This window comes from Parambassis ranga, chromosome 19 (genome assembly GCF_900634625.1).
Source record: "Parambassis ranga chromosome 19, fParRan2.1, whole genome shotgun sequence".
Lineage (NCBI taxonomy): Eukaryota > Metazoa > Chordata > Actinopteri > Ambassidae > Parambassis > Parambassis ranga.
In genome coordinates, this window is record NC_041039.1 from 3,973,705 (window position 1) to 3,982,340 (window position 8,636).

The following is an 8,636-nucleotide window of genomic DNA, read 5'->3' on the forward strand; positions in this document are numbered from 1 at the left end:
CTCATCAGTAACAAACGTTTAGAATAAATAGTGGATATGGTAAACTTTGCCATTTTAGCATGTTACTATGCTAATATATGCATCTTGGTCATTGTCACCAGGAAAACATAACATGAAGTCAATATTTCAGTCTTAAAGGGAACATGTGATCATATTTCTCCAGGTGCATCTCATTTTTGTGTTACCATAGAAAAGGGTATTGCTTTGTAAAATATGTTATGATTTTGTGTGTTTGAAGATAATCGTCACCTAATCCCTTAACATAATGTAGTGTAAGTGTTTTTATTCTTAGCCAGTGGTCCAACTGTGCTCAAAAACAAAATTAGATTTGTTGCATGTATCCCCACCATCCCGGCCTGTCTCCTAACATGGACTTTTGCTGTGGTTCCATGTTGGGCAATATGTCCACATGCTACACCATCAATGTAACAATGTGATGATTGTTGATTAGAAATTTAAAAAAAAATGCATTGCAAATTCAGACATCTCCCTGTGCATCATATCAATAGGTATAGTGTAATATATTAAATTAAGAATTTTTTATGTGTGCATTCTTTAGACTTTTTCTAATTAGTAAAAAAGGCACCAAGACAAAATGAAGGCTTCTCCTTTAAGATCAAACTTTTAAAAGGCTATGAAAAAAATGAGGGAGGGATTTGTTGGTGGATGGCATAAATGTCACTTTTACTGGCGTCCATTTGCATGATTCATGTTGACTGAAGCCCTGCGTTTGTCAGGGGAGGTGTCTGCAGTAAAAGTGCCACAGCCCTCCAGATTGACACTCATTAGTGAGGGGCTCCAAGGCATAGGGGCCGCAGGGGTAAAGAGGGCAGGAAGGAGGGCGAGAGGCCACATCCCACTAAAAATAAATGATTTCAAATGATTGATACAGATAGCAGTGGACTGATAGGGCCAGATGAATCAGAGGGCTTAGATGGTGGCAGTGGAAGGCAAGACCTCTAGTTGGCAAGCTGTTGTCAGCTGAAACGCCGCTTAAAGCCACAATGTCCAGCTAAAACGTGTCTCATCTGAATCCCAACACACACATGCGTACACCACCTCGGTACCAGCACCAGTGCTTGATCACCCCTAGCAGCGCCCCTCTGCCTCCTGCCACTCAAGCCATAGACACAAATATACACACTTACATTACACGCATTGCACACAAATGCCAGTGCTCGCCCAGGAGCAAGTGAAACACACCGGGGCTACAAGTGTCTGCCTACACACTCACACACACACACACACACTACTGTCTTAGCCACTTGTGCTTTAACCCTGCTGTACTTTCCATGGCTTCACATACCCCAGAACACTGTGTCCATCACTGTGTTTGTGCATTAAATCCACAGCTCAGGTCATTCATCGCACATGTCTCCAGCTGCCAATCATTCAATCAATCCTGGCTTCATTACAGTGATTGTAATATCAATGCCGCCAGCATCAAGATTGCAGGATGTTAAGGAGCAACAGGGCAGGATTATTTTAACACAGCGTTCAGATCAGATTTCCTTCAAAAGTAATTTTCTGCCGCACCTTCAGAGGGACTTGTTTTTCCAAAGACTGAGAGAGTGCAAGAGGTGTCAAAAGTTTTAGAGTGAACCTAGAAGTAGGACAATGGAGGAAAAGGAAGAGGAAGAGGAAGAGGAAGATAATCAGAAAATGAAAACTCTTTAACCCCTGACAAGATTGTCACAGGAGAGGGGAGAAAATGGTTGGAAAGAAAAGTAAGCCTTGGATGCATCTTTATTTTATTAACATTGGTTGTTTCACTTGTTCTTTTCCTGGTAAGAACACGCTGTTTATTTTCCCACTGTGACATTTTCCTACTCTCACTGCTCTTTGCAGCAACCAAATATAGCAGGCATCTAGCAGAGCTATCAGGTAGAGGTAGACAGTAGGAGGACTGGTAAAGCCAAAGAAAGGTGGCCAAGTGGGTCAATGTGAGTGGAGGACAGCTGAAATGTTTCAATGCTCCGTTCAGGGGGTGAGATTGACACAAGTGAATGTTTGTGGCAAAAAGTCAGCAGAAAGAAGAAATATGATGTGATTCCCTAAATATTCCAGTGCCAGACTACCAGCATCTCACATTTCTGTAGGTATCTAATAGACATCCTTTAAATTCCCCCAGTTAAGTTACAGTAGCTTCCAGGATAATGAAGCCATTTCTCAAGTGTCAGTGTAGGATTAAGAAAGCAGGGCAGACACTGAGATACAACAGACACCACGCTGAATGCCCTGACTCTGTATGAGGGTTGATCAATTATTAAATGAACATGCGTGCCTTTGTGTGGAAAGGTGACACAGACCAGTGGAAATCCTTGGCTGGCTGAACTGACAGCACCTGACACCTAGTTCAGCAGGATTTATGGACTCGTAATTAGGCATTAGAAGGAGAGCTTGTTCTGACAAACAGCTGATGTACAGCTGCCACTCCGGATCCACACAAACAACAGCTTATAACTAAAAGAAAACATGATTTCGCCATGTCTTAACAAAGTTTATTAAGTTAGTCAAACATGTTAAAATAAGCACACTGACATAAATACAGGTTAGTGGGTTTGGCAATCTCTTGACAGCAATTGGTGTTACAAATTTTTATTTTATAAAGTGATATATTCAGTGGGTACAGAAAGTATTCAGACCCCCTTAAATGTTTTACTCTTTGTTATATTGCAGCCATTTGCTAAAATCATTTAAGTTCATTGTTTCCTTATGTATTTCCTAATGTACACACAGCACCCCATATTGACAGAAAAACACAGAATTGTTCACATTTTTTCACATATCACATGGTCCTAAGTATTCAGACCCTTTGCTCAGTATTTAGTAGAAGCACCCTTTTGATCTAATACAGCCATGAGTCTTTTTGGGAAAGATGCAACAAGTTTTTCACACCTGGATTTGGGGATCCTCTATCATTCCTCCTTGCACATTCTCTCCAGCTCTGTCAGATTGGATGGTAAATGTTGGTGGACAGCCATTTTTAGGTCTCTCCAGATATGCTTAATTGGGTTTAAGTCAGGGCTCTGGCTGGGCCCTTCAAGAACAGCCACTGAGTTGTTGCGAAGCCATTCTTTTGTTATTTTAGCTGTGTGCTTAGGGTCATTGTCTTGTTGGAAGGTAAACCTTCAGCCCAGTCTGAGGTCCTGAGCACTCTGGAGAAGGTTTTCTTCCAGGATATCCCTGTACTTGGCCGCATTCATCTTTCCCTTGATTGCATCCAGCCGTCCTGTCTCTGCAGCTGAAAAACACCCCCACAGCATGATGCTGCCACCACCATGCTTCATTTTTGGGACTGTATTGTGCCAGTTCCAAACTCCATGCAGGCTTTCATGTGTCTTGCACTGAGGAGAGGCTTCCGTCGGGCCACTCTGCCATTAAGCCTGGTGGAGGGCTGCAGTGATGGCTGACTTTCTACAGCTTTCTCCCATCTCCCGCCTGCATCTCTGGAGCTCAGCCACAGTGATCTTTGGGTTCTTCTTGACCTCTCTCACCAAGGCTCTTCTCCCCCGATAGCTCAGTTTGGCTGGACAGCCAGCTCTAGGAAGAGTTCTGGTCATCCCAAACATCTTCCATTTAAGGATTATGGAGGCCACTGTGCTCTTAGGAACCTTTAGTGCAGCAGAAATGTTCAGACAGACCTGTGCCTTGCCACAATTCTGTCTCTGAGCTCTTCACTCAGTTCCTTTGACCTCCTGATCCTCATTGGCTCCAACATGCACTGTGAGCTGTAAGGTCTTATATAGACAGGTGTGTGTCTTTCCTAATCAAGTCCAATCAGTATCATCAAACACAGCTGGACTCAAATGAAGGTGTAGAACCATCTCAAGGAAGATCAGAAGAAATGGACGCACCTGAGTTCAATATATGAGTGTCACAGCAAAGGCTCTGAATACTTAGGACCATGTGATATTTCACTTTTTTTTATAATAAATCTGCAAAAATGTCAACAATTCTTGTAGTTAAACCCTACAGAGTAGCTGACCCTGAAAGCAGCAGCACTTAATGTAGCAGGGTAGACATGTCAAGAGTGATGATTTCTTAATGTAGTCACAGGGCACAGAGAGAGTGGACGGTGGCTGAGGTGGGGAGCCTGTCTGCATGTGAGGTGGGTGTGTGTTGGGAGCTATGGTGTCTGTAAAGGAAGCCTTGCAATGTTTTGGGGGGAGGAGGGGTGGAGGTGGGGGGGGGGCGTACATTCAAGGAGCAGGCCAGAGGAATGTGGGGAAATGCACAGCTGTCCTGTTTTGTCATAGCTGTGCACTGTGCTGTCTGTCTGAGTAACATAAAGCTGCCAGTGTTGTGTGTTCATGTGCAGGACCTCCCATGGATCTGCGCGCCCCAGATGCATATCGCAGCATGAATGAACCTACATGGGCACCAACAAGTACAGCTAAGGCCAGGCTTGACAGCAACACTGGCCATCAGTCACATCATAGTTTATTTTAGTTGAGGCTCACCATTCTGTCAGATGTATTAGAATGAAACCAGTGTTTTTAATGGTCTACATCTGTTTCAGAGCAGATAAGCAAAAATCAGAATTTGTTAAAAATTAATATACACTAGGTCACATTTCTTGCTTCTTTTTTATGGCTCTGGTGTTTTGGCACTCACCCTAAGCCACTTAAGCCCCTTGGTGGAAAAGGGAACATGTGTAATCTGGAGGATGATGAAGGTGAAGGTGCATGAAGAGGCTGGTTGGTACAACCTTTTGTGCACAATCTTAGCATTTCCTGCAAACTGGATTTCTCAAGATTTGTGTTTTTTGTTTTTTTTCAAAGTGGAGAGTCAGTCCATAACTGAGACATGGCTTCCTGTAGGTTTACACACCCCCTTTTTGTAATTACAGGGGTTAGTTAGGGGTCAGAGGTCAACTGCAGAGCAGACACTGCCCCACCCCTCCTTAAGCAAGCTCTTGGAGAAAGTGGTAAGCGTGTAAGGGGCTCACACCACAACACGTGTCAGTGCAGGTCATGAAGAGCTCCACTTCAACAGGTCAGACAACAAAACAATGCTACAACCTTGCTTGAGCCTGAACTAAAATAACAAAATGTGCATCCATCTTCCATTTATTCAGGGAGCTTGATACCTGAGGAATACTTTCCAAAAACAGGGCTTAATATTTTTTATGTTGGATTGTCATCTGAGAGCAGAGAGTACAGCTGCAGGTCTAGTGTTGCCCCATGATGGCTGGGGACGTCTGACAGGACAGAAACCCACCCAGCATTGATTACCAGCTAATTATAGGCTGAGGAAGTGGCAGCTTGTTTGTTTCTGGGTTGCTGAGGAATACATTTGCACTTCACCGAGAGTTCATGAGCCATTGGGTGCGAATTCCGCTGAGTATAAGTGCTATCTTTTCTCTCTCACTTTGCCTGGCTCACAAGATCTCTCCATTCTCTCTTTCCTCACTTAATTCCACCACCCTCTGTTTTCACAGCCTCTGTGGGTGGTGCCTCCTGAACCCTCTTTCACACCCCATTCCAAGATTTGAATAAACATATGTTGCGTTAATTATGAATCTGACAGGAAGGGGTTTTTCAGGAGCCACTTTAAAAAGGCTGAGCTCCGGCTCAGTAAAACTAATGAGAAACGTTTACGTGGTGATTATTGGAGTGGTGGTGGTGGTGGTGGTGGTAGGAGTCCTCACTTCTGCTTCTCACATCTCCCAACCACCTGCTCCCACCGCTGCCTCACAAATGTGCTCAAACTCATGCCAGGATTACCTACAGTCTGTTTTCTTGCAATCCTAAAGAGAGTTGTCAAAGTCTGAGCAATTAAAAACTCAAGAGCTCAGTAAATATGGCCTTTTTCTCAGCTTGTTTCACTCATCCAGCTGATAATACTGACAATAATATTTCCCAAATATACCTGCTGTGGTGCAAAATAATTTACTTTATTACATTGTTTGCAGGGTTCTTTTTAATTAGATGATTTTACGTCAAGATTTAACACACCTATGTCAAAGGTATTATAGTTAAACATTCTCTCACAAATATAAACAACTGTTCCAAATTTACGTGATTAATGCATCAGTTGTGCAAATGATACTGCTGTCATATGTGATAGTAACATCAGATTTTTAATTGATCTGTGTGTAACAAACACCACCCTGGTTTCCACTGAAATGAATGCCATGACTCAGCCTGCACGACTAGTTTGATTTGTGAACCCTGTTTGTGTCAGGCATGTCAGGCCCACCCACATCGACGCAATGTCAAGACAAGTAATATTTATGGCTGATGGGTTGAGCACCCAAAAGACAGTTGACTTAAAACATGACAAAAAAAACTGAAAAATTTATTCTGCATTTACTGCTAATGATTATTATGACACTATGCATTTTTGATACTAGTGGAGAAAAAATACAGTACCTAGAAAGTGGACATAAGCATATATGAGTTGACATAGTGAACATTGTGGTCATGAGTTAGAGCAACATGTAGCCTCCTCAGGTTTCACATGGGGGTTGGTAGACCTTTCCAGTGCAGATTCAGCGGGAACAAGCCATAAACTAAGTGGTGTCAACTTGGTAAAGTGTTTAGGTCATTGCAGATGAATAAAGCTACATTCAAACACATTAAATGTGTCTTCAAGAGAATGTTCTCCATATTATGTTACATTCAGAAGACAGAGGAAAGAATGCAAGCATCGTTACAGAGGCCTGGAATCAGGACAGGGAGGTTGCTCCTTACCATTCCTCTTAGCAGTGGTTATACGGGTCTTAGGTTTTAATCACTTTTGAGTTTTTATGGACCAAACAGCAACCTTGCCAAATAAAGCTAAAGCTGTAGTGCCAAGAAAAGTGTAGAGTTGCTACAATGCAGGTTCTTGGATGGCCACTGAATCAATTCCTCTTAACCTCCATGTTAAAATGACCAAATTCATACATTTACATACATTTTGGTCTCTATAGATAATGCCCCAGTTACGCATTAAGGGCATGATGATGAAGGTGAGTGCAGTCTCAGAGTGTCTACTTAAGCACCTCAGCTCCACTCACACCCCACCACGTTGCACATTTTGTCTTAACTGGTACTACGGTGGCCAAGAATGTGACATCACCTTAATCTGACCATCAAAATCTTTCCTAATGTTTCACTTCAGGATGCATGTCTTCTGGCCTATTATTTTGGTCTCTGTCATTTCCTGGTGGAAGTATCTGTCTCTGTAGCTAAATGTTCCTCTCTGCTTGCTGACAAACAACATGTGAGCAGTGAAAGTGAACCAGAAGAGCAAGTCTGTGGAACAGAAAGCTCAATAAAACAAAGTAGTAACTGCAGATTCTGATTCATCACTTCAAGTGACGCTAAACCGCAATGCTTCCCTAGGTTTTTCTGCTTAAATGTGACCAAACCACAACCATTGCAGTGTAAGATAGCACTTTATTGCTTAAATGTATGTCTGAAGCAAACTAATGCCTTTATTTAAGGGACAAATCAATTTTGTAATGCCAACAATCTGACTATTGACTATTATCACCTTTTCACAAAACATCATCTCTTTTAATTGAGCAGTTGGCAATGCTGCTAATGAAGACATCCTATGATGTGCCTGTCTATCACTTCTAAATCTGTTGCTGAACACAAGCCAGCCACACTCACCTTTACTGCATTCTTTTACCACCATCAAGATTTTACATGCGTGTCCAGTTGCAGCTCAGCTCTGAGTGTGAGGAAGCTTCTAATTCACTATTTATAGCTGCTGCTCCCTTACTGTATGTGCATTCATTACAATAAACCAGAAAGACTGGATTTCAGGATTCAAAAATCTCTGTTCAAGTCATCAAGCATGGCTGTGAACATGAGCGCCACCTGACCCGCTCATAACAGAAAATGAAAGCTGATTGTGCCTCACAAGGTGATGGCCTGGAGCTCTCACCGGAAGCAGGGAGGGCAGAACAGGGGAAGTGGTGATTCCAGCCTGAGGTGGTGAGGGAGTGGGTAGATGAGGAGAGGGTGGACACGCCTGGCTAGCTGGGGCAGCCATAATGTCGCTCACACTGTGGCTCTCTCGCCACCCGTGTCAACACTGATGACTTCAGTGTGTGCCCTTGTGAGCTCACCTTGCTAGAAGAGATGCAGGAAGTGGGATTAGAGCTGTGACAGTGTCGAAGAGGATGAGTGTGTCATACCTGCACTGGAGGGAGGTGGAGGAAGGAGGGGTGGGTTTGGGATGGGGGGGGGTGGCATCTATTAATGTGTTCACACACACACACACATGCAGCTGCTAATACCTCAGGGTTATCTCTTTCATCTGTGTTTATGAAGCAGAGCCTCTGTCCATGCCTGAACAGTGACAGAGCGGAGACTTCCTGTTCCATCTAGAAGACTGTGTGTGTGTGTGTGTGGTCACGTTGTGTATAATAGTCTCAGGAAACGTTTGTGAAAGTTCATTTTGAATCTTCTGAAACCTGGTGATGCTGTCTGAGGTGTTCTGCTGCCACAAAAGTATTCTGAATACATTTAGTATCAGTCCATTCAAACCCTGTCAGTGCTGAGGGCCTCACAGCACTCCCTGTGTTGGGAGTAAGATCAAGTCAAACCTAATGTCCACGTTTTCCAAAGTGCTTTTTAGTTCGTCTTTCGGCACCTGCACTAACTTCGTTGACAGGAGCTTTCATGAGGAAACTT